The 26702-nt window shown below is 44.3% G+C and overlaps 1 protein-coding gene across 6 annotated transcripts in view; it reads left to right on the top strand.

The window, feature by feature from the left end:
* Window positions 1-2967: 2967 nt before the first annotated feature.
* Window positions 2968-26702, top strand: part of SEMA4D (semaphorin 4D) — a 160823-nt gene continuing 137088 nt past the window's right edge. The window contains exon 1 of one of the 6 annotated variants that reach the window (XM_069762230.1): window positions 2968-3334. The gene's annotated coding sequence lies outside the window, so the exon portion shown is untranslated. The remainder of the gene's footprint in view (window positions 3335-26702) is intronic. The other 5 variants (XM_069762226.1, XM_069762237.1, XM_069762220.1 and 2 more) reach the window with 5 other exon arrangements.

Here is a 26702-nt window from a genome sequence, read left to right as displayed (position 1 = left end):
AGCGATTTTCCGTTATTTTCTGACGGACCTCGAACGCTGTCTGCAGCGTTTTTGGGTCCGTAGCGATTTTCCGTTATTTTCTGACGGACCTCGAACGCTGTCTGCAGCGTTTTTGGGTCCGTTCTCGCTAGCGCAGATCGGGCATCTGCGCTAGCGCGATCCCTTTTAGTCCTGCGTGAACTTACCCTTAGAACTATGCAGATTTATCGCATCTAATGTGTATTCAGCGAAACTGAATATCGTTTTCATTTTTTTCAGCAATTTTCCGTGGAACAAAAACAAGCACCAAAAGACTAAACAAACATTTGACAGGAAAATTTTTTGGCAAAAAAAACAAACCTATTTTACCCCAAAGTGACAACTCCCCCATCAAATCAACCAATTACAACGCAATGTGAAAGAAGCCAATGTCCCAGTCAGGACAAACGTCCAAAATTCCCCCAAAACAAGGTCCGGCCGCATGCGCTTATGGGGCCATAGACTGTAATGGTGAGAGCAGAGAGAACGTGTGCTCACCGTGCATAATTTTTGGGAGTGCAGGCCCACAGGAGGACACGCAGAAGTAGTAGACTGCGCCTAGCATCTGACTCCTGTAGGCCTACACTCCAGAAAATGACACACGGCAGAGCAGATGTTTGCTCTGTCGTCACCATTAGGCCACGTGCACACGATCAGTATTTTACCTCAGTTATCTGTAAGCCAAAACCAGGAGTGGGTGATAAATACAGAAGTGGTGATGTGTTTCTATTATACTTTTCCTCTGGTTGTTCCACCCCTGGTTTTCTCTTACAAATACTGAGGTAAAGTACTGACCAAATACTGAAGGTGTGAATGTGGCCTTACAGTCTATGGCCCCGCCATGTTTGGCGGTGGATTTCGGACTCATGACCCGACGGGGAGACAACGCAATATAAAAGCACCTTTAGGGTATGTGCACACGCTGCGGATTTTGCTGCGGATCTGCAGTGGTTTCCCATGCGTTTACAATATAATGTAAACCTATGGGAAACGAAATCAGCAGTGCACATGCTGCGGAAAAAAACGCGTGGAAATGCAGCGGTTTACATTCCGCTGCAGGTTTACACCTGCTCCAATAGAAAACTGCAGGTGTAAACCCGCAGCGGAATCCGCGATAAATCCGCAGGAAAAACCGCAGCGGTTTTGCACTGCGGATTTATCAAATCCGCAGCCCCCACAGATACGTGTGCACATACCCTTAGAGTATGTGCACATATTTTTTATTTACAACATCAAAAACCAGGGCTGTGGAGTCGGAGTCGTGGAGTCTCGGAGTCCGTGTCATTGAAATTGAGGAGTCTGAGTCGGAGGTTTGGCTTTCCGACTCCAGAGCCCTGTCAAAAACAGTGTTGGCAGGAAAAAAGCTGCATAAAATAGCTGTCCCCCCGCTAATCCCTGGCTTCTCCCCTCTGTCAATCCCTTCACTGGCTCCCCATTGCCCAGAGACTCCAGTACAAAAGCCTAACCATCCACAACCTGTCTCCACCATACATCTGTGACCTCGTCTCCCGATACTTACCTACACGCAACCTCCGATCCTCACAAGATCTCCTTCTATACTCCCCTCTTATCTCCTCTTCCCACAATCGCATACAAGATTTCTCTCGTGCATCCCCCCTACTCTGGAACTCTCTACCACAACATATCAGACTCTCACCTACCATCGAAACCTTCAAAAAGAACCTGAAGACCCACCTCTTCCGACAACCTGCAGTAACCACCTGATTGACCGAACCGCTGCACGACCAGCTCTACCCTACCTACTGTATCCTCACCCATCCCTTGTAGATTGTGAGCCCTCGCGGGCAGGGTCCTCTCTCCTCCTGTACCAGTTGTGACTTGTATTGTTCAAGATTATTGTACCTGTTTTTATTATGTATACCCCTCCTCACATGTAAAGCGCCATGGAATCAATGGCGCTAACAATAAATAATAATACTTTTTTTACTTTTAGTTTTGCTCAGTCATTTGAATTGATGAAAAATGCTGCAAAGACAGAAAGAATTGACACGCTGCTGACGTCAACGATGAAAACAAGCAGCGCGAGATTTCAGAAATCTTATTCACTTTGCTTGGACGGTAAAACTCTGTGTTTTCACTGTGGAAGAACGCAGCATGTGAATAAGCCCTTATGGTTTTGAAACAATTAAGAAATTTGTGTGGAAAATGGATCCGATACAAGAAGGACCCAAAGTGAAGCTGGAGGCCCGGGGACTAGTCAGATTTGTGTCCATTTTACCAGGTTTTGGTTCCATCTAGACACAAAACTGGAACCGAACTGGCCCAATTCTGCTCCAGAGTCCCTCTGGATCCAGCTTGGAGCTGATCTGGTTTCCATATGAATTTCAGCTCTCCGTTCCCAAAACAACAGAGAAACAAAGCGGAGAACAAAGGAGCGGCAGCCTCTGGCCGTGATCACACCGCAGACAAAGCAGCAGAAACCGCAGCAGGAAAAGCGGGTTTTTTTGTTTATTTTTTTTCGTTTCTTCCCCCTCTTCTAAGGCTGCCGTCACACGCTCAGTATTTGGTCAGTATTTTACCTCAGTATTTGTAAGCCAAAACCAGGAGTGGGTGATAAATACAGAAGTGGTGCATATGTTTCTATTATACTTTTCCTCTGATTGTCCCACTCCTGGTTTTGGCTTACAAATACTGAGGTAAAATACTGACCAAATACTAAATGTGTGACTGCAGCCGACTTCTTGGTAGTGATCGGGCTGTAGAGAAGTGACATGGGCTGGTATTTCCCCACCAGGCAACCTACAAAGCCTCTTCAAACGAACAGCGAGGTGGATTCCCCATAGACATGAATAGGGAGATTCTAGATCCCTGCTCTGAGGACCCCCATCAGCAAAGATTCACCAGCATGTGTCCTATAGCAACCAATGAGATTTCGGCTCTCACCTAGCAGCAGCTAATTAGAAGATAGAAGCGGCGAGCTGATTGGTTGCTGCGGGCCGGTTAGCGCTGGCTGGATTTGATTGCCAGCAGTGGTTCCATAGATGAGCCCTGCTATCCCGCGGGACGGCATTCCAGCCGGATAGTATAGGACTGCGGAGCGTTCCCTCCTCCCATTACCTCCCTCCCCCTCCTCCGTGTGACAGCCCCCTCCTTCCCCAGTGCTGCTGGTGATGAGCTCTGCGCCCGGTGACTACTCCGCCATACTGCAGCCGCGGGGACCGCCTGTACCGGAGCAGGTAGGAGGCTCGTGTGGCCGCCTCAGCCGTTAGCGCCGGGCGCATTGCCCCTGCAGGTGGCCGCTGTGCGCCTCCTGATAACGCCGGAGTCACGTGACTGGACAGGTTTCTCTCCTGAGGTAATTAGCGCCGGCCGTGTGTGTGTGTGTGAGGGGGCCGTGTACCGAGCGTCGTGTACCGTGTGATAGCAGACAACACTAGCGGACACTCTTTCCACGTGTTACACGCTTGTGGACCATTGTTCTGACGACCCTCCCTTCATTTTAAACGAGCCAGTGTGGCCACAGGGCTCCCAGCTGATAACTAAGCTCCCTGCTGCCCATTGTGAGGGCACTGGGGAAAGTTGGGCGCAGCCTGGGTCTTGGGGTGGCAATCTAATTCCACCGCTATATGCTGATCTTCCTGGCTCTGGCCGCTAATTGGTTAATGGATTAATGGCTGCAGCAGAGTGGGCTACCTCCCGGCATAGGCTGGCCCTGACCAGAACTAGTACTGTCCAGTATCTACGAGGGCGGCACATTGCTTAACTGCCTGGGTGCCCACCGTACGACTAGCACAAGGGCTCGTAGCCGTCTCCGAAGTGTCACCCTCAGTGGGCGCCTGGCAACTAATTAGTGTGCCAAACATGGGTGCTTAAAGCTTCTTTTTTTCTGTTATGCCAGCAGTAAAGGGGTTCTCGGGGCATATAATATTGGTGCCCTAAGGTTAGGTCATCGGTCAACATCACATTGCTGAGGCTCCGACGCCCCCGCCAATCATCTGATAGCCATTCATTGCTTACATATGCTTTCTATCAGAGATAATAACAGCTGATTGGGTATCGGAGCCCTAATCACCGAACTTGTCAGGACTATGCGTCATTGATATACAGGACAGACCAAAAGTTTGGACACGCCTTCTCGTTTCAAGATTTTTCTGTATTTTCATGACTATGAAAAGTGTACATTCACACTGAAGGCATCAAAACTATGAATTAACACATGTGTAATTATATACTTAACAAAAAAGTGTGAAACAAAAAAAAAAAGTGGCCAACAAGTGCTAAGCATCTCTGGGAACTCCTTCAAGATTGTTGGAAGACCATTCCCGGTGACTACCTCTTGAAGCTCATCAAGAGAATGCCAAGAGTGTGCAAAGCAGTCATCAAAGCAAAAGGTGGCTTCTTTGAAGAACCTAGAGTATAAGACATATTTTCAGTTGTTTCATACTTTTTTGTTAAGTATATAATTCCACATGTGTTAATTCATTGTTTTGATGCCTTCAGTGTGAATGTACAATTTTCATAGTCATGAAAATACAGAAAAATCTTTAAATGAGAAGGTGTGTCCAAACTTTTGGTCTGCACTGTATGTCCAATCATCCTGACATGGTATTGGGTGAGTAGGGGTCCGATACCTGCCCCAATCATTTATTATTCGCATCGGTGGTGGTGTCGGATCCTCACCAATGACACACACACACACACACACACACACACACACACACACACACACACACACACACACACACACACACACACACACACACACACACACACACACACACACACACGTCATAATTGGTGACAGGCGTTTTTAGATGAGTACTAATTTGGAACTGTATCTAGTTAAGGAGCTTTGATCACGACTGCTGACACATCTGTTTTATGTCCCGTGTGTATTTTGGGAAAATAACAATTCTGGGGCATGTTTCCTCATAACTCCATGTTTTGCTGATCCTCTGTTATTCCTCCCTGAAATGTGTGACTTGTTGTAGGTGTATGTCCCTGTGTCTGATACCGTCATCACTGATTGGACAGTAAAACGCCACACACTGCTGCATACCCTGAGAGTTTGTTTCTGCCTGTAACCCTGTACACACTGCAATCTGTCTGATGAAGGTCTTTGTAGGACCCAAACGTTTCTTTGTTTTTGCATTGCCTGCACAAAATAATCTGCTCACAACATTTACCTGAGTGCCAAGTTTTCTACAAGATTTACACTGATTGGATAGTGTCGGTGTGCAGGGATACACCTCCAAATAGAAATACCAAGTTGTCAATTTATTCACAGATCTCCATGAGTGATAACAAAAGAACAGCACAACCCAAAGATATAGAAAACAACACTTTATTTACTAAACCAGACATGTCAGGAGAGGGGACAGGTCCTTTTTAGGGCTAGGATTAACCACATGTCAAATCCAAAGTGGTCAAAAATCGGCTTGAAAATGAAGCCGCCTGCACAGTACCATCCATCAGCGATCAGATAGATGCTACTTCCCTGGTTGCACCATCTTGGAAGAGGCAATTTTCTTTTCTCTATCAAGATGGTACTGCCTTTGCATAGTACCGATAGATGCTACCGCGCAGTCACGGCCGGCTCCATTTTCAAACTTTTTTTTTTAAAGGAATTTATAGATATGCACAATATGGATACAATCATGGTGCAGAAGGGTATCTTATTTTTTTAAAATATATATGATATTCATTATGTAAACCAGTGGGCGGGTCAGAGAGGGATCAGTGACCTGTCAGAAGCCATACTGGTGAATACCTAACCAGAGCGAGCACCACATGAAGACCCCCACAGGCTGCCCCGGACCACGAGCATATCATTAACTAAAAACTGAGATTAAAGATTAAACAACAACCACAAGACGGATTTCATCACCCAAATATTATTATTATTATTATTATTTATTGTTATAGCGCCATTTATTCCATGGCGCTTTACATGTGAGGAAGGGTATACATTATAAAAACAAGTACAATAGTCTTAAACAATACAAGTCATAACTGGTACAGGAGGCGTGAGGACCCTGCCCGCGAGGGCTCACAATCTACAAGGGATGGGTGAGAATACAGTAGGTGAGGATAGAGCTGGTCATGCAGCGGTTTGGTCGATCGGTGGTTACTGCAGATTGTAGGCTTGTCGGAAGAGGTAGGTCTTCAGGTTCTATTTGAAGATTTCGATGGTAGGCGGGAGTCTGTTGTGTTGTAGTAGAGGGTTCCAGAGTAGGGGTGATACGCGAGATAAATCTTTTATACGATTGTGGGGAGTAGAGAAGGAGATCTTGTGAGGATCGGAGGTTGCGTGTAGGAAAGTACCGGGAGACGAGGTCACAGATGTATGGAGGAGACAGGTTGTGGATGGCTTTGTATGTCATGGTTAGGGTTTTGTACTGGAGTCTCTGGGCAATGGGGAGCCAGTGAAGGGATTGACAGAGGGGAGAGGCCGGGGAATAGCGGGGGGACAGGTGGATTAGTCGGGCAGCAGAGTTTAGAATAGATTGGAGGGGGTGCGAGAGTGTTAGGCCGGCGTCACACTACCGTGTTTTACGGACGTTAGAGGGGTGCTGAAAATACGGATTGCATACGGTACAATGCTTCTCTATGCCCCTGCTCCTATCAGCTGTATTTTACTGATCCGTATTATACGGTCTTCTACGGCCGTAGAAAATCGCAGCATGCTGCGTTTGTCACCGTATTGCGCAAAAAGCCGCCAATGAAAGTCTATGGGGGCCAGAAAAATACGGATTACACACGAACCAGCAGTGTGACTTGCAAGAAATACGCAGCGGTGTTAGAGAGAAAAGCCGGCAATTCAGCGCGGTGTACAGTAAAATCACACTGACAGCTTACAATAGAATAGGTAGAATAAATGTGTACACATAGAATAGGTGTGTATATATATATATATATGTCATTGAGACACATATATGTGTGTGTATATGTATATATTTCATACAGCGCTAGATAGCTTTAAAGCCGGTAATTCAATTGCTGGCTTTTGCTATCTCCTTCCTAAACCCGACATATGAGACATGGTTTACATACAGTAAACCATCTCATATCCCCATTTTGTTTGCATATTCCACACTACTAATGTTAGTAGTGTGTATGTGCAAAATTTGGGTGCTCTAGCTATTAAATTTAAGGGTTAAATGGTGGAAAAAATTGTCGTGGGCTCCCGCGCAATTTTCTCCGCCAGAGTAGTAAAGCCAGTGACTGAGGGCAGATATTAATAGCCTGATGAGGGTCCACGGTTTTTGACCCCCCCCCCTGGCTAAAAACATCTGCCTCCAGCCACCCCAGAAAAGGCACATCTGGAAGATGCACCTATTCTGGCATTTGGCCACTCTCTTCCCATTCCCATGTAGCGGTGGGATATGGGGTAATGAAGGGTTAATGTCACTTTGCTATTGTAAGGTGACATTAAGCCAGATTAATAATGGAGAAGCGTCAATTTTGACACCTATCCATTATTAATCCAATAGCATGAAATGGTTAAAAAAACACACATTATTAAAAATTATTTTAATGAAATGAACACAGTTTGTTTGAATATTTTATTGTTCTCTCAATCCACCTGAAGACCCTCGCTCTGTAACAAAGGAAACATAATAAACCAACAATATACATACCTTCCGATCTGTAACGTCCCACGATGTAAATCCATCTGAAGGGGTTAAAATATTTTACAGGCAGGAGCTCTGCTAATGCAGCGCTGCTCGTGCTTGTAAAACCCCGGGGAATGAAGGTAATGTAGGTCAATGACCTGTAGTTACCTTCATTCGCGGTGATGCGCCCTCTGCTGGTTGTCCTCATATGACCTCGAGCCTGGGAGCTTTCCAGGAAATGTTACCAATAAAAACGTCAACTCGTCCCGCAAAAACAAGACCTCACATGACTCTGTGGACCCAAATATGGAAAAATTGTAGCTCTCGAAATGTGGTAACGCAAAAAATATTTTTTGCAATAAAAAGCGTCTTTCAGTGTGTGACGGCTGCCAATCATAAAAATCTGCTAAATAACCCGCTATAAAAGTAAATCAAACCCCCCTTCATCACCACCTTAGTTAGGGAAAAATTAAAAAATTTATTTCCATTTTCCCATTAGGGTTAGGGTTGGGGCTAGGGTTAGGGCTAGGGTTGGGGCTAGGGTTAAGGCTACAGTTATGGTTGGGGCTAAAGTTAGGGTTAGGGTTTGGATTACATTTACAGTTGGGAATAGGGTTCGGATTAGGGTTAGGGGTGTGTCTGGGTTAGGCTACGTTCACATTTGCGGCTTTGGACGCAGCGTCGTGGACGCAACGCACGACGCACGAAAGACGCAAGTAGAACGCGTGCATTTTTGACGCATGCGTTCAACCCTTTTTTACTATATAGGGTCTTTTCATTTTTTTTTTTAAAGTAAAGAACGCGTGCGTCCTACAACGCACAACAACGCAAGTACTTGCGTCTTCTGCGTTGCCAATACACTTCAATGGAGGTTTTGAAGCTTCGACAACGCAAATACAACGCAAGTGCGACGCAAGCGTTTTTTAAAAATTTTGGACGCAGAAAAAATGCAACATGTTGCGTTTGCAGCGCACTGCCAGGTGCGTCGAAAGGACGCATGCGTCGCAAAACGCACCGAAACGCATGAAAACGAACGCACATGCGTCCCCAATGTTAAAGATAGGGAAGCATGACGCGTGCGTTGTTTTGCGACGCCGCTGCGTCCAAAGCCGCAAATGTGAACGTAGCCTAAGAGGTGTGGTTAGGGTTACCCTTGGGATTAGGGTTAGTGGTGTGTTTGGATTAGGGTTTAAGTTATAATTGGGGGGTTTCCACTGTTTAGGCACATCAGCGGCTCTCCAAACGTGACATGGCGTCCGATCTCAATTCCAGCCAATTCTGCGTTGAAAAAGTAAAACAGTGCTCCTTAACTTCCGAGCTCTCCCATGTGCCCAAACAGGTGTTTACCCCAACATATGGGGTATCAGCGTACTCAGGACAAATTGGACAACAACTTTTGGGGTCCAATTTCTCCTGTTACTCTTAGGAAAATACAAAACTGGGGGCTAAAAAATAATTTTTGTGGGAAAAAAGGATTTTTTATTTTCACGGCTCTGCGTTATAAACTGTAGTGAAACACTTGGGGGTTCAAAGTTCTCACAACACATCTAGATAAGTTCCTTGGGGGGTCTAGTTTCCAATATGGGGTCACTTGTGGGGGGTTTCTACTATTTAGGTACATCAGGGGCTCTGCAAATGCAACGTGACGCCTGCAGACCAATCCATCTAAGTCTGCATTCCAAATGATGCTCCTTCCCTTCCAAGCTCTGCCATGCGCTCAAATGGTGGTTCCCCCCCACATATCGGGTATCAGCGTACTCAGGACAAATTGGACAACAACATTTAGGGTCCAATTTCTCCTGTTACCCTTGTGTTGTGAATTCTGCTCTTGGGTTCCCTCCAGTGGTTGTAGATGGGAATGCAGTTGTCTCTGAGTCACAGTCCTGGCCAGGTGTATCTGCTAATTGCTGTTCTGACTGGGATATTTAAGTGTGCAGGATTCACTAGCCCTTGCCAGTTGTCAATGTTTCTTTGGAAGTATTGGATCTCTGCCTGGCCTCTCCTGCTTAACTGCCAGTTCAGCAAAGATAAGTGTCTGTTTCTTTTTCTGAAGCACATATGCTGTGTGCTTATTTTCAGTGCTGATCTTTTGTTTCTATTTGTCCAGCTTAGACTGTGTCAGTTGTTTTTCTCAGTCTGGTTGGATTCTCTGGAGTTGCAGATATACTCTCCACATCTTTAGTTAGGTGGTGGAGTTTTGTATTTTCTGCTGTGGATATTTTTGTAGTATTTTTATGCTGATCGCTTAGTATCCTGTCCTGTCCTTTTCTGTTTAGCTAGAATTGGCCTCCTTTGCTAAGCCTGTTTTCTGTCTGCGTGTGTCTTTTCGTCTCCAACTCACAGTCATTATTTGTGGGGGGCTGCCTATCCTTTGGGGGACTACTCTGAGGCAAGATAGGTTTCCTATTTCCATCTTTAGGGGTATTTAGTCCTCCGGCTGTGTCGAGGTGTCTAGGTTTTGTTAGGCACACCCCACGGCTACTGATAAGATTAGGGTTTGCGGTCAGTATAGTTACCACTTACTCCAGTGAAGGTTTTCATGCTGCTCCAAGGCCACCTAATCATAACACCCTTGGAAAAATACAAAACTGGGGGTTAAAAAATAATTTTTGTGGAAAAAAAAAAATATTTTTTATTTGCACGGCTCTGCGTTATAAACTGTAGTGAAACACTTGGGGGTTCAAAGCTCTCACAACACATCTAGATGAGTTCCTTAGGGGGTCTACTTTCCAAAATGGTGTCACTTGTGGGGGGTTTCAATGTTTAGGCACATCAGTGGCTCTCCAAACGCAACATGGCGTCCCATCTCAATTCCTGTCAATTTTGCATTGAAAAGTCAAATGGCGCTCCTTCGCTTCCGAGCTCTCCCATGCGCCCAAACAGTGGTTTACCCCCACATATAGGGTATCAGCGTACTCAGGACAAATTGTACAACAACTTTTGGGGTCCATTTTCTCCTGTTACCCTTGGTAAAATAAAACAAATTGGAGCTGAAGTAAATTTTTTGTGAAAAAAAAAGTTAAATGTTAATTTTTATTTAAACATTCCAAAAATTCCTGTGAAACACCTGAAGGGGTAATAAACTTCTTGAATGTGGTTTTGAGCACCTTGAGGGGTGCAGTTTTTAGAATGGTGTCACACTTGGGTATTTTCTATCATATAGACCCCTCAAAATGACTTCAAATGAGATGTGGTCCCTAAAAAAAAAAATGGTGTTGTAAAAATGAGAAATTGCTGGTCAACTTTTAACCCTTATAACTCCCTAACAAAAAAAATGTTGGTTCCAAAATTGTGCTGATGTAAAGTAGACATGTGGGAAATGTTACTTATTAAGTGTTTTGTGTGACATATCTCTGTGATTTAATTGCATAAAAATTCAAAGTTGGAAAATTGCGAAATTTTCAACATTTTCGCCACATTTCCTTTTTTTTTACAAATAAACGCAGGTAATATCAAAGAAATGTTACCACTATCATGAAGTACAATATGTCACGAGAAAACAGTGTCAGAATCACTGGGATCCGTTGAAGCGTTCCAGAGTTATAACCTCATAAAGGGACAGTGGTCAGAATTGTAAAAAATGGCCCGGTCATTAACGTGCAAACCACCCTTGGGGGTAAAGGGGTTAAATGCAGAAACGCTGCAAATTTCAGTTTAGATATCCATGCTTAAATTTCACACCAAATGTCCTTCCTAAGGGATCATGCACCCAGCCGGACTCTTAAAGGGAATCTCTCACCCTTTTGAGCTTTTTGAGTTATTAATACATGCATACAGGTTATATACAGGCAAAATTAAGCATACCTGTATGCATCCTTGATGATGCCCTCTTTTATAGCTTTGATCTACAAGGGTAGGAGGCGTAGGCTGCCCTGAAGATAAGACTGCTTTCAGTCTTTATTATGCAAGACTTCTCCTCCCCTTCTCTTCAGACGTCCCTTTCACGTGATGTGTGCGGCCGGAGATCCGGTGCCTTCGCATTCTGCCTGCCGTCGCTCCTCTGCACTGTGGGTAATTCATCTTCACTGCGCTGGAGATCACAGAGACCGGAAGTTACAGTGACTGTCCAGCGCCTTAGCTTTCATAATGAAGACCTGAGGCAGTCTTATCTTCCGGGCAGCATACGCCCCATAGCCTGGAAAGATCGAAGATATAAAAGATGACTTTTATTGAAAAATGCATAATCAAGGAGGCATACAGGTATAACTAGTTTCAGCATTATACAACCTGTATGCTAATATTAACTCAAAAGGGTGTCAAATTTCCTTTAAAGCTAGGGTCATGGGAGAATCGAGCCAATTAGCTGATCACACTCTACAGTGTGCACTGACTCTCTTGGATGAGGAGAAGATGGGGGGAAAAATGTCTCATCTCCATTCTGTCAGTCCTTGAAAATAGCACCGCACTTGGATGTAATTCGCAAGCAGTCCGATTTTTTTTTTTTTTTTTTTTTTTTTTTTTTTGTGACTTTGTGCAGGGAAACATTTGGACATGTGCGTGGCCACATAGAATAACAGTGGTCCAGGTGCGTTCCGATGTTTTGCTGGATCGCGCTCGGATCTAAAATACAGTCGTTTGTATGAACCCTTAAAGTTTATTTCTGTGACTGAAACTAAAGACATTAAGGTTATGTGCACACGTGGATTCTCTGCGGATCCGCAGCGTTTTTTGCAGTGCAGAAATTCTGCAGATCCGCAAATGATTTACAGTACAATGTAAATCAATGAGAAAAAAAATGCTGTGGTTTAAAAGAAGTAGCACGTCACTTATTTTTTGTGAATCTGCAGCGTTTTTGTACCCATTCCATTATAGAAAACCGCAGGGGTAAAAAATGCAGCAAAAACGCAACAAATCCGCAGCTGCGTTTTCTGCCAGGAGAGGCAGAATCTGCACCAGAAATTCCTAAGCCTAATCCGCTACGTGTGCACATAGCCTGATACTCTGGCACTTCACAGTCACCAGCCTGAGTAAAGGTACCTTCACACTGAGCAACTTTAGAACGATAACGATAGCGATCCGTGACGTTGCAGCGTCCTGGATAGCGATATCGTTGTTTGACACGCAGCAGAGATCAGGATCCTGCTGTGACATCGCTGGTCGGAGCTAGAAGGCCAGAACTTTATTTCGTCGCTGGATCACCCGCTGACATCGCTGAATCGGCGTGTGTGACGCCGATCCAGCGATGTGTTCACTTGTAACCAGGGTAAACATCAGGTTACTAAGTGCAGGGCCGTGCTTAGTAACCCGATATTTACCCTGGTTACCATTGTAAATGTAAAAAAAAAAACACTACATACTTACATTCCGGTGTCTGTCGCGTCCCCCGGCGTCAGCTTCCCTGCACTGTGTCAGCGCCGGCCGGCCGTAAAGCAGAGCACAGCGGTGACGTCACCGCTCTGCTTTATGGCCGGCGCTTACACAGTGCAGGGAAGCTGACGCCGGGGTACGCGACAGACACCGGAATGTAAGTATGTAGTGTTTTTTTCTTTTTTTTACATTTACAATGGTAACCAGGGTAAACATCGGGTTACTAAGCGCGGCCCTGCGCTTAGTAACTCGATGTTTACCCTGGTTACCCGGGGACTTCGGCATCGTTGGTCGCTGGAGAGCTGTCTGTGTGACAGCTCTCCAACGACCACACAAAGACTAAACAGCGACGCTGCAGCGATTGGCATCGTTGTCTATATCGCTGCAGCGTCGCTTAATGTGACGGTACCTTAACTAAAAGCATTGTTCTTATCACATTCTCCATGAGAAACATTACTTTTGACTTGAGCGAAGGAATATATTCATGATAAATGTCTGTAACACAATTTTATAAAAGCTCCCTGGGCCACATCGAGGCTGTAAAAAAAAAAAAAAACTTATAGGGGTTTTCCCACAAAGTACATTTTAATCAATAGATTTTGGGATAATAATTTCTTCAATTGGATATGCTAAAAAAAAAAAAAAAAAAGTTTCTGTGTTGAAATAATCTTAAAAATACATGCAGCCGCACGCTCCGTCCAGAGTGCCAGGTATTGTTGCGAGAGACTCGTGCAAGTTTTTTGCATTGCACTCGCAAGTGTGACCCCGGCCTAAGGGTATTTATTCCCTCAGAGGAGAGAGAAACGATGGCCCCCGAGATACCCCGGTACCTCTGCCATCCCTGGGCACTTCTGATATTGTCCAGTGTCCTCTTCCTGGAAAAAAAATGGCATGCGCAGTGCGCCCGCTGAGATCTTCCGGTACCGGTCAACAATAGGACATTTTTCCTATTGGTTCTATTTGATCACTGTGATTAGACCCTATCACAGTGATCAAAATAAAAAAAGAGTAAATCCCCCTTTGTCACTGCCTTAGTTAGATAAAAATTATGATAAAAAAAAATCATCTTCATTCGTTGCAGTTGGGGGTTAGGGTTAGTGTTCCATTCTTTGCAGTTCGGGTTGGGGTTAGAATTTTTTTCTTTTCCAAAAGTGAAAAAAAAAAACCTGACGCTAAGACAGCTAGTGTTGAGCGCAAGTTCTCGCTACTCGAGTTTGCATCAGGTGCTCTGGTATGCACAGATTATCACGGATCCCCAGTTTTTTTTGGGGGGTGTCTTAACAGCTGCAAAACATGCAGGGCAGGGACTCGAGCATGTCGGTATTCGATGAATAATGGAGCACAAAATGTAAACCGGATTAGCAAGCACTTGCGCTCAACACTAATGATGACATATTCAATATAATGACATAATGTTATCAAATTCTGTGTGGTACCTGTGGGTTCAAAAGGCTCACTATACCCCCGGATAAAATCCTTGAGGGGTGTGGCACCCAAAATGGGGTCACTTGTGGGGGGTTTCCACTGTTCAGGCACATCAGGGGCTCTCCAAACGTGACATGGCATCCGCTACTTATTCCAGCAAATTTTACATTCAAGAAGTCAAATGGCGCTCCTTCCCTTCCAATCTCTGCTGTGTGCCCAAACAGTAGATTTCCTTCAAAAATAGGGTATCGGCGTATTCAGGAGAAATTGTACAACAAATTTTGGGGTCCATTTTCTCCTGTTAACCCTTGTGAAAATACAAAAATTTGGGTCTAAAGTACATTTTTTTTGTGAAAAATGTTCATTTTTTTTTCCTTCCACATTGCTTCAGTTCCTGGGAAGCACATGAAGGGTTTAGGCTATGTGCACACACTGCGGATTCATGTGCGGATTTTTCCACACAGTTTTTGAAAGCAGCCCCAGAACATAACAGAGCCTCCCCCATGTTTCACAGTAGGGACAGTGTTCTTTTCTTGATATGCTTCATTTTTCCATCTGTGAGCATAAAGCTGATGTCTTGCCAAAAAGTTGCATTTTTGTCTCATCTGTCCATAAGACATTCTCCCAGAAGCTTTGTGGCTTGTCAATATGTAGTTTGGTAAATTCCAGTCTGGCTTTTTTATGATTGTTTTTTCAACAATGGTGTCCTCCTTATTAGTCTCCCATGAAGTCCACTTTGGCTCATACAACGACGGATGGTGCGATCTGACACTGATGTTCCTTGAGCTTGAAGTTCGCCTTTAATCTGTTTTAGAAGTTTTTTGGGCTCTTTTGTTACAATTTGTATTATCCGTCTCTTTAATTTGTTACCAATTTTCCTCCTGCGGCCACGTCCAGGGAGGTTGGCTGCAGTCCCATGGATCTTAAATTTCTGAATAATATGTGCAACTGTAGTCACAGGAACATCAAGCTGCTTGGAGATGGTCTTATAACTTTTACCTTTAACATGTTTGTCTACAGTTTTCTTTCTAATCTCCTGAGACAACTCTTTCCTTTGCTTCATCTGGTCCATGTTGAGTGTGATACACACCATGTCTCCCTATGCAGAAAAAACGGATAGCACTCACCGATCCTTAAAAATGTTGCTTTATTTCAACGTTTTAAAACATCATGATCAGGAGAAGAGATGAAGTGTGTGAGCCAGTGCTGACGACGGCCGTTTCGCGCTCAACAGCGCTTCTACGGGTCAATGGTATAGTTGACGCATGTGTGCCACATATGTGATTATCAGACTTTGCTGCAAAGTGGTGCCATCACCTTTTTTTTTTTTCTCTCCTTTTTTGTGGATAGCCCTATATACAGGTCTACTCACTGATTCTAAGATTGTAGACACCTGTGATGTTTGTTAGTGGACACACCTTGATTTAACATGTCCCTTTTATCACATTATTTTCAATTGTTTTCGGAGGTACCATCATTTCTGTCCAGGCCTAGTTCATGAGTTTTATTTTTTTTTAAATTCTGTGGAAGCATGGTTGAAAAGTAATGTCTGACTTTTATTTGTTCAATTAAATAGATCTTTTATTTATTACTTTTTTCATATTTACCGTAATTAAAATTAGCTTTGTTCATTGGAAAACCACTTTAACATACAACATTCAAAGGGAAAATTTGAGGACAGATTTGAGTCTCCTTTGACCTATTTATTAAAACATTCATGACTTGGGATATATACTAAAAACTTTTAGGCCCCTTTCACACATCAGTTCTTTGCTGTCAGTCTCAATACGGCGAATTTTCAAAAATAAAAATCCGGCGAATGTTGCCTCCGGATCTGTTTTTTCTCATAGACTTGTATTGGCGACGGATTGCCACGGATGGCCCCACGTTTCATCTGTCGTTCGCCGGATCCGTCGAAAATTGTTTATCCGGCAGCCGGAGAAAACGGACATAGTAACGTTTTTTGTGTCCGTCGAAAAAACGGACTGCAACGCATCCGTCGACATCCGTCGTTTGCTAGAATGGAAGCCTATGGCACTGGATCCGTCAAATGACGGAATCCGGTGATGGATTACTTTTTTTTTAATCTGAGCATGCTCTGATTTTTTTAGGATCCAATAGCTGGATTAGCTAGTCGGATTCAGTGAAAAAAAACTCTGCGACGGATCCGTTTTTTTCAACATTCGAGGGATTGTGACTCAATGGCAAAAAACTGATGTGCGAAAGCAGACTAAGGCTGCTTTCACACATCCGGTTTTTGGTTTCAGGCTAAATCCGGCAAATTTGCAAAAAAAATGGATCCGGTGTAAATTGTGAAAAACTGATGCACTGGATCCGTTTTTTAGCTGGATCCGGCTCTCTGTACTGCGCATGGGTGAGAGAGAGAGATTCCATGCCAGAAACAAAAACAAAGCTTCTGGGCATGCTCAATGTATAAAAAACGGATTCAGTCGCCGGATACGTTCAGTCACACATCCGTTCCATGCGTTTATTGCCGGATCCGTCCATTCAGGCTTTTTTGCCGGACACAAAAAACGTTGCAGGAGACGTTTTTTGTGTCCGGCAAAAAAGCCTGAAGGGACGGATCTGGCATGAAACGCATGTCCTTCAGGCACAATCCGGCGCTAATACAACTGTATGGGTAAAAAACGGATCCGGCGTAAGATAAAAACGGATCCGGATTGTACCTGAAACTGCCGGATTGTGCCTGAAAGAAAAAACCTGATGTGTGAAAGCAGCCTAAGGCCTTGTGCACATGTTGCGGATTGGGGTGCAGAATTTTATGCACAAAATCCGCATCTGGCAGAAAACTAAGGTGCAGATTTGACACGTTTTTTATGCGGATTTTGTGTGTTTTTGTTGTGGATTTTGTGCGGATTTCATGCATTTTTTTACCACTGCGGATTTCTATAATGGAATGGTTCAGAAACGCTGCAGATCTGCACAAAATAAGTGACATGCTTGCTACTTCTTTTGAGCTGCAGCATTTTTCATGTGGATTTTTCGGCACCAATAGCGGAGCTTTTTTTTTCTATTTATTTACATTGTACTGTAAATCACTTTGCGGATCTGCAGCATTTCTGCGTGGAAAAAAAACGCTGCGGATCCGCACTAAATCCGCATCGTGTGCACACAGCCTTAGAAAACCTGCACCAGGTCTCACTTGTCACTGCTCCTTTGAGATGAAATCCACAAAATGTAGCATGTTGATGACATTGCTGTGGAGCATCTAAAGGTACCTTCACACATAACGATATTGTTAACGATATCGTTGCTATTTGTGACGTAGCAACGATATCGTTAATGAAATCGTTCTGTGTGACAGCGACCAACGATCAGGCCCCTGCTGGGAGATCGTTGGTCGCTGAATAAAGTCCAGAACTTTATTTCGTCGCTGGACTCCCTGGAGACATCGCTGGATCGGCGTGTGTGACACCGATCCAGCGATGTGTTCACTGGTAACCAGGGTAAACATCGGGTAACTAAGCGCAGGGCCGCGCTTAGTAACCCGATGTTTACCCTGGTTACCATGCTAAAAGTAAAAAAAACAAACACTAGATACTTACCTACAGTCGTCTGTCCTCCAGCGCTGTGCTCTGCTCTCCTCCTGTACTGGCTGTGAGCCGGAAAGCAGAGCGGTGACGTCACCGCTCTGCTTTCCGGCTCCCAGACAGTACAGGAGGAGAGCAGAGAAGCAGAGCGCAGCGCTGGAGGACAGACAGCGGTAGGTAAGTATCTAGTGTTTGTTTTTTTTTTTTACTTTTAGCATGGTAACCAGAGTAAACATCGGGTTACTAAGCGCGGCCCTGCGCTTAGTTACCCGATGTTTACCCTGGTTACCGGCATCGTTGGTCGCTGGAGAGCGGTCTGTGTGACAGCTCTCCAGTGACCAAACAGCGACGCTGCAGCGATCCGGATCGTTGTCGGTATCGCTGCAGCGTCGCTAAATGTGAAGGGGCCTTTAGTTTTCTAGCTGGCACAGTAATAAACAGCCACACTGTACATATGCTGATTAGTGGGGAAACATATTTACTGTAATCTTGTCTGATTGTTAAACACTGTGGGCAGATAAATCATTTTCCCATTATAGGTGTATGTCTGGATTATTTCCAGATTCTTTTTTTGTGCTTTCCTAGTGAAATGAGGTTGGCAATAGCTGCCCCACACCTGTTCGATGTCCTGTAGAAGCATTTTGGGCCTCTGCCATTGTAAACTTGTCAGGACTGTTTGTCCTGGGTGACTCCCATTATATCGTGCAGAATGCAATGGCTTTGCTCTGGTTGTAATTTAACTCCAAAAATGGGACAAGTGCTCACATTCTCCACTTGTCACATGCCTTTCAATCGTAGCAGGTGGATATGGATATATTATATGGAGTACTTGGCACTGTGGAATGAGCTCTGCAGCCTGTCAATTTATGCTGTGGACCTCACTCGTTGAGGTGCTGTACTAGATACCCTTTAAGGTGCCCCTTAGAGTACAAGGATATATTTTTCCTTAGAACACTGCACTTTTACGGTACTTATTTTTCCCTCTTTTCACCAATGTATCTATGTGATGGCTTTTAGAAATCTAGGCAAGCATTGAAAAACATACAGACTTCATATAGCCTTAAAGGGGTCGTCCTAAATAACATTTCTTACTTTTTTTCCCCTCCAGGGTTGCAGCTATAGAAAATAACAAATCCAATTACACTGCAGGGGACATACTGGGCTTAATGGCTTGTGAGGTCTTCCTTGGCAGAGTCATTGTGCCACTTGATTGGCTGTAGTGGTCATGTGCACTGTAGTCTTGACATCATTGAGGCACAGGACCTAAGGAGGTACAGCTGAATTTTATTTTTTCCCACTGCTGCAACCCTTTACCAAAAAAACCCAACCAAGCACAACCCCTTTTGGGCCCATTTTGTCAGAGAACAATTGCTTCTTCACATATTAGTTCCAGTACAGTCTTTCCCTTGAGTCCATGTAGTAATATTTTGTTGCTCTTGAGGGATTGTGCACAGAGTGATGCTGGATCTGAGAAGTAGTTCTATCCCTGTCTGTACAGCCACATGCTGATTTTGTATAGCACTCTGACACATGCGGATTGTTCTGGGTGATTTTCAGCTATAACGAAGTGTAACGTTTTTTGTTTTAAGGCTGGGGAGATAATTAACATGAATTTCAAGTTGTGCTGTGCAAAGATGTGGAACAGCACAGGTGCCCAATACACCTTTGTTAGAGTATGTTCCCACGGTCAGTAAACGCTGCGGGTTGGGCGCAGCGTACTTCCGCAGTGTCCAGATGTTACAGCATAGTGGATGGGATTTCAAGAAATCCCATCTCCACTATGCATGCTGAGACAGACATGGGGCGCGTCTTTCCAGACCGCAGCATGTCAATTTTTTCTTGCAGAGACGCCAGCCAGCGGACATGTGCTGCGTCCAAAGTGTTGCCGAATCCTGACCGTGGGCACATACACTTAGAGGCTCGGAACTACATGTTGTCTGTGTTTTCTGAAGTAACACCGAACAGGTGCTGTCAGGAATCTGTGATGTCGCCAAGTCTTCTGTCTTTCTGCATTTGTGAATTTTATATTTTCATATAATGTCTTTACTCTTGTACTTCAGAGTCTTGAATATATTTTTATATGTATATTTTTACAGTGTATTGTCAATATGCATACAGGAAAACACAAGATAGCTGTATGCTCACACTGCGTTTATTGTTAGAGGATTTTGAAGCTGGCCCGAATTGAAAAGAAAACTCAATGTGAACTTTCCCTAAAACATAGGAAAACGCCACCTGCGTACAACAATGACTCTACATATGATGTAGACTATATTGGACTCTGCATTTACAGCTTATTCTGTAATTCTAGGGAGAGTGTGTTGTTTTTCAGCCATATAGGAATACAAATGTATGTTGTGCAGTATAGTTTTCTTTTTACAATGGGAACCTATTGGTAACTGTTACCACTACTGTGAAATCTACTGTAGGTATACATCAAGTAATTTTCCTATTAAGTGCCTCCAATCAGAACTGTAGGTACAGTGAAAAAAAATGTTCCCGTGTCTTCAGTTAATTTTCCTGAGCTGAAATATCACTGCCCTACTTTAGGGTACCGTCACACTATACGATTTACCTACGATCACGACCAGCGATATGACCTGGCCGTGATCGTAGGTAAATCGTAGTGTGGTCGCTGGGGAGCTGTCACACAGACAGCTCTCCAGCGACCAACGATGCCGAGGTCCCTGGGTAACCAGGGTAAACATCGGGTAACTAAGCGCAGGACCGCGCTTAGTTACCCGATGTTTACCCTGGTTACAAGCGTTAAACTGAAAAAAAACAAACAGCACATACTTACATTCTGGTGTCCGTCAGGTCCCTTGCAGTCTGCTTCTCGCACTCAGTGACTGCCGGCCGTAAAGTGAAAGTGAAAGCACAGCCGCTGTGCTCTGCTTTCACTTTACGGCCGGCAGTCACAGTGCGGGAAGCAGACGGCAAGGGACCTGACGGACACCAGAATGTAAGTATGTGCTGTTTTTTTTTTTTTTTAGTTTAACGCTTGTAACCAGGGTAAACATCGGGTAACTAAGCGCGGTCCTGCGCTTAGTTACCCGATGTTTACCCTGGTTACAAGCGAATGCATCGCTGGATCGCATCGCTAGATCGCTAGATCGGTGTCACACACACCGATCTAGCGATGACAGCGGGAGATCCAGCGATGAAAGAAAGTTCTAAACGATCTGCTACGACGTACGATTCTCAGCAGGATCCCTGATCGCTGCTGCGTGTCAGACACAGCGATATCGTAACGATATCGCTGGAACGTCACGAATCGTACCGTCGTAGCGATCGAAATGTTATAGTGTGACGGTACCCTAAGTCTCAATGACATGGATGAGATTTCAAGAAATCTTTCACACGCTGCTCGGAAAGTCCATAAAGTGAGTGGTGCTGTGGATTTGACATCCGCAGCTTGTCAGAATATGCTGCAGCTTTTCGCCACAGTTTTTTTTCCAGCTTTAGAATAAAGGGTAAAAGCTATGATTAAAAAAAATGTAATAAATCTCATTGTTAATTGGCATGCAATGTGGATTTGGAGCAGAGACAGATTGTTTTTCAGAATTCGTAGTAAGGATGTGCTCATGTCTGCGCATAAAATCGTCGAGTCCAATGTGTGAAAAAAATTTGCATTGCCCTTGCCAAAATGTTATTCAGTTAAGGCAGTATTCATCTGCAAGTTTTTCCTCACCTGGAAAAAAGAATGACAGATGTTGCGTATGGCCGCATAAAACAGCTGAGACTCATCAATACAATTCAGTGGGCGTGAGGAAAAAAAAGTCACAATGCACACGGACCGTGCATGTGCCGGTCAATTTTTTTTCACATCTCATAGGAATCCCGACATTTCATCAACTGCGTACAGTAAAGTGCAACGCAGTGGGTGTGTAGCTTACTGTCCATGTATTTAGCAAATAAATAAAGGAAAAAAATGGCATGGGGGTCCCCCTTATTTTTCTTAACCATCTGAAGGAAAGACTACAACAGGGGGATGTTGTTTACAGTCTTGGAAGCGGTTAATAAACATGGAGTTTTAGTTATTAGCTATATACATGTACAGTAAGCTACACACACACTGCACTGATTATACATTTCTGCAGTGTATATAGCGGCCCTGTAGCTTCGCTTGTGGTCAGATATGTTATATGATGACTCGTACACAGGTTAGTTACACATGTTCAGAAATAGCTGGTTATTGTGTCTGTACAGTATTATATGGTCAGATTAACTGTGAGAACTTTTTTTTATTACGCCAACGTGCTACAGATAATGAAAGAAATACGGCCTCTTTCATGTACCACGGTTTGAGGTCTGAAGAAGTTTCCTTCCTGTGTTTTACTGTAGTGCACTTGTGTGAACTACGTGTAAATGACACTCCCGTCTATGCTTTTGATCTTGTTTAATCCTGGTGCTCCTGGCTCTCAATTAGCTGTTTTCTGTCATGAGTAGTAAGGCTTTTAAAGTGTTAGCTTCTTTGGCAACATGAAAGACTGAATTTTTGTGATCTTACACATAGTGACTTTATGAAAGAAAGGAAAGTCCACTCAAACAGTAATGTTTTGATGTGATGTGAAAAAGGAGATTTGTAAATTTCCCCTTTTTGCTTAAAATGGTATTCATTTGGGTAGATGCCAATTAAATGTTTCAAATGTGAAATCTGCTGTAGGTATACGTCAAGAAATGTTCCGATTAAGTGACTCCTACTAGAACCGCAGGTACAAGGGAAAAATAATGTCCCCATGTCTTCAGTGAATTTTCCTGAGTTGAAATCTCACTGCCTCACTTTAGTCTCAATGAGATGGATGATGTTTTAAGAAATCTCATTCACTCACTGCTCGGAAAGTCCATAAAGTGTCAAATCCACAGCACCACTCAGTTTACCGCTCTGCTTTCCGGCTCACAGCCAGTACAGGAGGAGTGCAGAGCACAGCGCTGGAGGACAGACAGCGTTAGGTAAGTATCTAGTGTTTGTTTTTTTTTTTTACTTTTAGCATGGTATCCAGGGTAAACATCGGGTTACTAAGCGCGGCCCTGCGCTTAGTTACCCGATGTTTACCCTGGTTACCAGTGAAGACATCGCTGGATCGGTGTCACACACGCCGATCCAGCGATGTCAGCAGGAGTCCAGCGACGAAATAAAGTTCTGGACTTTATTCAGCGACCAACGATCTCCCAGCAGGGGCCTGATCGTTGGTCGCTGTCACACATAACGATTTCATTAACTATATCGTTGCTACGTCACAAATAGCAACGATATCGTTAACAATATCGTTATGTGTGAAGGTACCTTTAGTGAACCATGTGGATTTAATGTATCCAATGAACGGCTATGGGGGAAACTATGCAGTGGAGACTAGTGTCTCCGCTGCCGAAATTGACATGCTGTAGCTCGTAAACCCACACCACGGGTAAGTATACACCGCAGTAAATAGCTCAGTGGGTGTGGGATTTCTATAAATCCAAAGTAAAAGCAAATGCGCGGCATCCAAACACTGCTATTCCTGATCGTGGGCACATACCCAAAGTGATTTTTCATGTATGCAAAAAAAAATGATTTTCACGTATGGAAAAATAAATATTTTGCAACACTTCTGTCAATAAAAGGATGGCACAGTTTACATTTTAATGTTAGGGTATGTTCACACGTTCAGGATTTCCATCCTTTTTTTTTCCTGACTGTTTTTTAAAAAACTGCAGCTCTTGGCAGAAAACGCAGGTCCTTTTTTGGTCCGTTTTTGATGCGTTTTTTGATGCGTTTTTTTGATGCAGTTTTCTAGCCAGAGTCTGTGTGTTTTCTAGGAATTTTTTTAGGGTTAAAATGGCTGAAAATACCCTAACCCTACCCCTAACCCTACCCCTAACCCTAACCCTACCCCTAACCCTAACCCTACCCCTAACCCTACCCCTACCCCTAACCCTAACCCTACCCCTAACCCTACCCCTAACCCTAACCCTACCCCTAACCCTACCCCTAACCCTAACCCTAACCCTACCCCTACCCCTATTCTAACCTTAGTGAAAAAAAAAAAAAAATTCTTTATTTTTTTTATTGTCCCTACCTATGGGGGTGACAAAGGGGGGGGGTGTCATTTACTATTTTTTTATTTTGATCACTGAGATAGGTTATATCTCAGTGATCAAAATGCACTTTGGAACGAATCTGCCGGCCGGCAGATTCGGCGGGCGCACTGCGCATGCGCCCGCCATTTTGCAAGATGGCGGCGCCCAGGGAGAAGACGGCCGGACGGACACCGGGACGCCGGGTGAGTATAAGGGGGGGAGATTAGGGCACGGGGGGGGCATCAGAGCACTGGGGGGGGGCATCGGAGCACGGGGGGGCGGGATCGGAACACGGGGGGGGGCAGCCACACTCCGCCCACGCACTTCCGCCCGCTCCCCGCACTTCCTGCTGCAGCGGTTCTGCACATCAAACCGCAGTAAAACCCGCAGATATATTTTTGATCTGCGGGTTTTACTGCGGTTTGGACCTCACAATGGAGGTCTATGGGTGCAGAACCGCTGCGGCTCCGGAAAAAGAATTGACATGCTCCTTCTTTTTTCCGGGAGCTATTCAGCGCGTCTTTTTTTTTACAATTTCCGGACCATGTGCACAGTGTGTCCTGTTTTCCATAGGGTACAGTGTACTGTACCCTGCATGGAAAACAGCTGCGGAACCGCAGCGGCAAAACCGCCGCGGTTCCGCGGTAAAAAACGCACTGTGTGAACATGGCCTTAGACCCTGTTGTTGTAGAAGAAATAAGTCTATTGACTCATGAACGTTCTGTAAATGCTCGGCCATCAACTATCATATATGTACGGCCACCTTTTATAGGTATGATTAGAATTAGTGCTTTGTCCAATAAAAGCTGCTGTGCAATCATTTTGTGTTGACAGACCCCCCTCAGAAATCCATTTAAAGGGAATCTGTCACCTAATTTTGCCGCTATAAGCTGCGGCCAACGCCATTAGGGGCTTATCAACAGCATTCTGTAATTCTATAGATAAGCCCCCGATGTAACCTGAAAGATCACAAAAACAAGTTATATTATACTCACCCAGGGGCGGTCCGGTGTGGTCCGATAGGTGTCACAGTCCGGCGCCTCCCATCTTCATGCGATGACGTCCGCCTCCTTGCTTCTGTTGCAGCGCAGGCGTACTTTGTCCTGTTGAGGGCAGAGCAAAGTACTGCAGTGCCCAGGTGCTGGGCCTCTTTGACTTTCCCGGCGCCTGTGCACTGCAGTACTTTGCTCTGCCCTCAACAGGACAAAGTACGCCTGCGCTGCAACAGAAGCAAGGAGGCGGACGTCATCGCATGAAGATGGGAGGCGCCGGAGCCGGACCTGCGTCACCGACCGTACCAGACCGCCCCCCCCAGGTGAGTATAATCTAACTTGTTTGTCTTATCGTTCAGGTTTTTTTCAGCATTACAGAATGCTGTAGATAAGCCCCTAATGGTGGTGACCACAGCTTATAGCAGCAAATTGAGGTGACAGATTCCCTTTAACACTTTTTTGCATTTTTTTTATGCAGTACAGTTATGATTGGAACACTTTTCCTTAGACAGTGTTCACATGATGTATTCTCGATGTGCTTTTTTTCTTTGTATGTTTTTCCAGAAACATGGTGAAACACAGCAATTTCACTACATTTTTGAAAAGCATGACAAAAAAAAAAATTCTTGAACTCCTGATGTTGAACAGCCCCTAAAAGACAACACTTCTATTGCGTTTAGTAAGCAGGCAATTGGCACATGGTCCTGGACTTGGCTTCTTAAAGCACTATAATTTAAAAGGGTTTAGAAGCTGTGTCATAACGGGTACTGTTTGGCATCACGCAAGTTTAAGCTACCGTAATCACTCAGGTTTTTGTTTAAATTTTGTGTTTTAAAACCACATTTTGAAAAATGCATGTAAAAAAAAATCACGTGTCTCTGAAATATAAATGCTTTACCAATGACATGTTTTCAGGTTTGCTTTGGGCACTTTCCAGCCAGAACATGAGCAGTATTGTTGATGACATGCTAGGTGTAACATCCAAAGCAGAAATTGGTGCTGCAGATTTGAAACAGCAGTATGTAAGTTTAAAGGTAACCTGTCATGTTGTAAACCAGTGTTTCCCAAACTCCAGTTCTTATGGCCCCAACAGAGGCCATGTTTTCAGGATTTCCTTAGGGTATGTGCACACGTTGCGGATTCTCTGCGGATCCGCAGTGTTTTTTGCAGTGCAGAAACGCTGCAGATCCGCAATTGATTTACAGTACAATGTAAATCAATGAGAAAAAAAAAATGCTGTGCACACTTTGCGGAAAATCCGCTGGGGAAACGCTGCGGTTTAAAAGAAGTAGCATGTCTCTTCTTTTTTGTGAATCTGCAGCATTTTTGTACCCATTCCATTATAGAAAACCGCAGGGGTAAGAAAGTCGCAGCAAAAACGTACAAAAAAACCCTGCGGAACCACACAAAAAATGCGACAAATACGCAGGTTCGTTTTCTGCCAGGAGAGGCAGAATCCGCACCAGAAATTCCTAAGCCTAATCCGCTACGTGTGCACATAGCCTTAGTATTGCACAGGTGATGGAAGTATCAGGAGTTCTCTCACCTGTGAAAACAGGACCTGTTGGGGGCCATGAGGATTGGAGTTTGAGAAACACTGTTGTACACACAGTTCAAACTGTGGACCACATGGTATATAGAGATTCAGAAGCTGAGCAGAATGATATATACGGAGGTTTGTTTGAAAATATTCCATTAATAAAATGCAAGTTTTACTGAGAAAGTGATCACACGAAACATGTGTTTGGGCGGCTGGAGTACCTCCATTATAC

Source organism: Ranitomeya imitator, chromosome 1 (genome assembly GCF_032444005.1).
Source record: "Ranitomeya imitator isolate aRanImi1 chromosome 1, aRanImi1.pri, whole genome shotgun sequence".
Classification (NCBI taxonomy): Eukaryota; Metazoa; Chordata; class Amphibia; order Anura; family Dendrobatidae; genus Ranitomeya; species Ranitomeya imitator.
Note: the sequence above shows the minus strand (reverse complement) of the source record. Positions and strands in the feature narration are given on the sequence as shown.